Source organism: Hyaena hyaena, unplaced genomic scaffold (assembly GCF_003009895.1).
Source record: "Hyaena hyaena isolate Hyena2069 unplaced genomic scaffold, ASM300989v1 scaffold_2, whole genome shotgun sequence".
Taxonomy (NCBI): domain Eukaryota; kingdom Metazoa; phylum Chordata; class Mammalia; order Carnivora; family Hyaenidae; genus Hyaena; species Hyaena hyaena.
The window spans coordinates 148,136-152,312 of record NW_024080634.1 but is presented as its reverse complement, the minus strand read 5'-3'; the positions used below and the strand labels follow the sequence as shown (position 1 = coordinate 152,312).

Below are 4,177 nucleotides of genomic sequence, written 5' to 3'. Positions count from 1 at the left end.
CATCATTTCATACATAAACACAGGATCTGACTTTCACACCAAGTCATTGTCTTGTAGAAAGTTCCTGAGAAGAGAATGACAAAGAATTGTCTAAGTCTTTGAGTCCTCTATACACCAGAGAAAAATAAACAAACAAAAACTCAAAAGAAATATACATTTCTCAGTTTTCAAAGATAATTAGTATCCAGAGGATGTTACCATTTTTCCATTTTTTATCTCAGGAAAAAAAAAAACAATAAAAGATATTTAGTTCATATATTTCAGGGTATTATTTCACAACTTTCCATTCTTAATCATATCCCAATCTTCTTTGAAAATACATAAATAAGGGTACTTTTTATTCTGGAGTTTTCAAAAAATTTTGAAATATATTGGTTTTTATTTCATGTGGACAGTTATTTGCATCAGAAATAAGAACATAAATTTGTCACCACAGTCAAACAATCTACCACATTTCATTGACCATTCATGAGATTCTTAAACTTGTAAGATCTATTTGTGATTGTTTGGCTTCAATGTGACTTTTTGAGAATTAAAAATTTTTCCAACTCTCTTTCACAATGAACAGTAGATATGGAATAAATTTTGATAAGAAGAAAAAAGGAGTTAATAGCCAAGGCAAATACTGGGTTAAATATTCCTTTAAAACTTGAAAGCCATTTTAATCCATATTCCATCTCTAGAATTTTGAGTAATTCTCTAGAATTACTTCTTTTATTAATTCAACAAATATTTTATTGTCATAAGAACAACTAACAAATCCAGTTGAGAAACTGCATTATCAAAAATGTTACAGGGGGACCAGGTAACTCAGTCAGTTAAGCATCTGATTCTTGATTTCAGCTGAGGTCATGATCTCATGGTTTGTGAGTTCGAGCCCCATGCCTGTGCTGTCAATGCAGAACCTGTACAGATTCTTTCTCTCCCTGTCTCTCTCTCTCTCTCTTTCTCTCTCTTTCAAAATAAATAGATAAACCTAAAAAACAAAAACAAAATAAAAATGTTACAAAAACACTAAGTCAAGAAGTTATATGCACACGATGTTCAATATGGCATTATTTATAATAGTCAAAATATAGAGACAACCTGTGCCCATTGAGGGATAAAGAAAGAATAACACACACACACACACACACATATTTTGCTAGGGTGGAATATTATTCAGCCATGAAAAAGAAGGGAATCTTGTCATTTACAATAACATGGATGGATCTTGAGGGAATTATTCTAAATGAAATAAGTCAGACAAAGATCAATACTGTATGATCTCACATATATGTAGAATCTAAAAATACAAAAACTAAAAATTGAGCTTACAGATACAAAAAACAGATTGGTGGTTGCCAGAGGCAAGGGATGGGGGTGGGCTAGGAAAAAATGGGTGAAGGGGTCAAAAGATACAACCAATTATAAAATAAATAAGTCATAAAGATGTAATATATAGCTACATATTGCATATATGAAAGTTTCTAAGACAGTAGACCTTAAAAATTCTCAAGAAAAAAAATTGTAACTGTGTATGGTGATGAATGTTATCTAGACTCACTGTGGTGTTCATTTCTCAATATATACAAATATCAAATCATTACATTGTATACCTGAAACTAGTATAATATTATATATCAATTACAGGCCAATAAATAAAACACTGCTTATAAATTTCAGCACAAAACAAAAACAGTACAGCAATAACAAAAGGAAACAAAATCTTCAGTAGCATGTTTAATGTCATGTAAAGTAAACATATTGCTAAAAACCCAAGTCTAGAGGTGGCCACATTCCAGTGGGACTTAACCTTTGGATTTGATTTACTATCTTCACAGAGTGAGAGAGCTGAGCAACCCGTGAAAAATGGCCATCTGTCTTCATGTCCTTGTCTCCTGCCTCAGTCATTTCATGACTGCATGTTCATTCTTGGTGACTTTCAAACAATCAGGATTTTAGGAGACTCTCTTAAAAATATTACATTGATATTAAGAGTATATATTCTGTAAAAATGTTTAAACTTTAATAAATAAGTAATAGCATACAAAAAGAAAATGCTTGCTGATTGCCTAAGAGAAAATAGGGGGTAAGAAACACAGAATTGGTAAAGAAAATTTAAGGACAAAAATATTGTGATGAAATTAGATACTATATGGGTAGAGAGATGAAATACTGAGTGGAAAAAATGGATAAGAACCAAAGACCTAGGTGGGGTCAAGTATGTATTGGGGATGAATGTGGAATGAGATTCAAGGGGAGGTTTGATATATGGATTATGAAGAAAAGTAAAGAACGAAAATGGTAACTATAAAGCATAGAGCCAAGTTCATCTGCATTTTTAGCTAATATTTTGGGAACCTAGTCTGGAAAAATGAGTAATGTGTAAAGAGAGTATTTTTGAACTGCATACAGATTGGTTATAAAAGTGAGTTGGGTGTCTTGGATGGTCCCTCAGTTTCTGAAATAAATTTTACTATGCTGATTAACCAAAAGCATGTTTTGCAAGCTGATATTTGTGTCTGTGTGTTTGTGCATGTGTGTGTGTATGTGTGTGTGTATTCAACCTGAGAAATAAATATGACTTTTGGAGAATTTGAGAGATTTAAGAATTTTAAATGTGATCATTGTCTTTTAATACAGATGGAAGTAAGACACAAGTATCCAAAAATGATATGAAAATGGGAAATGAGAAAATAGCTAATGAGAAAATGCCATCAAATATGAATGATGCAATATGTTTAGTGATGAAGAATTCTATTTAGGGAATTTTTATTTTGTGACTTTTAAGACAGATTTCTTTTCTCATTAAACAAGAAAGAATGTAATGAGTTCAAGGGTGTTCTAACAAGGTAGCTAAGCAATCTCAGAAATTTTAATGAGTGTGCACCTCTCTTTGTGACAGCAAATAGATTAATGAGTTGCCTCAAGTGAATGAATAATTTGGAATGATACAAAAGAATGGCCACATGTTTTATCACACTTTCTGCTCATGGATTATAAACATAGCTGTAGAATGTTTGACATTCACACTGAGGATTTTGTTTTGAACAGCAAACCAAATCACCACCTCTCTCAGCATGAGCTACTGTGGCAGCTACTATGGTGGGCTGGTGGCTGTGGCTGGGGATGTGATAGCTTCCACAGACTGGGTTGTAACTGTGGTTGGGGAGGCTACGGATAGGTCTGCTGCTACCCATTGTGCTGTGGAAGATATGGATTCTCTAGCTTCTACTAAACTACGGCTCTAGTAACCCAAAATCTGTTCCAATGAGTGGATATTCCACAGTCTTTGGGTCAATGTACTGGGATTACCCTAGCTAGGCTTCTCATGCAAGAATTTCATACAATGTATTATTTTAAGATGTCTGCATGATATATCCCCTGGCATCTTGAGATTGGGCACTAACAGATGATTTATGTTGAATACCAATAAATAACCTAATTTGAAAGAGAAAATATGGTTTTTTGGGGGGTTGTTTAACTCAATTATGTATACATACTTATATGTAAGTTTTGCTATTTACAATTAGAAATACAATATGCACAATTACATATGCATGTGTACACAGTAACATATAGAAAGAACTCTAGTTTTAGAATTAGTAATTCAAAACAATAGTCTGTTATTCTTTTTCTTTATTTTAGTTATGTAACTTTCACAATTGAATTTGGCAGTAAAAATTCAAAAGGAGTTTCAAATTTACCTGCATTTAAAAAATACAATCATTTTACATAGTTCATATTTATCTGTTTCTATTAATTTTTTCTTTTTTTAAATGTTTATTTATTTTTAAGAGATAGAAAGAGACAGAGCATGAGCAGCGGAAGGGCAGAGAGAGAGAGAGGGAGTCACAGAGTCTGAAGCTGGTTCCAGGCTCTGAGCAATCAACACAAGAGCCTGACCAGGGCTCAAACTCATGAACCATGAGATCATGACCTGAGCTGAAGTCAGATGCTTAATCAACTGAGCCACTCAGACACCCCTAACTGTTTCTATTTCTTAATGGAGTTCAAAATTTGCAAGTAATCTTTCACGTCTATTGTCTCTACTTTATTTTATAAAACCAAGTGTCGTCATATATATATATATATATATATATATATATATATATATATATAGTTGCTAGACACCCATATCATTAAAACTGCAATCAGTGCAAACTTTCTTTCCACAAATCTCATAATCCATATT

The 4,177-nt window shown here is 32.7% G+C and overlaps 1 pseudogene; it reads left to right on the top strand.

The window, feature by feature from the left end:
- The first annotated feature begins 2,998 nt into the window (after nucleotides 1-2,998).
- LOC120230121 lies at nucleotides 2,999-3,220 on the top strand (annotated as a pseudogene).
- The last annotated feature ends 957 nt before the right edge of the window (nucleotides 3,221-4,177 follow it).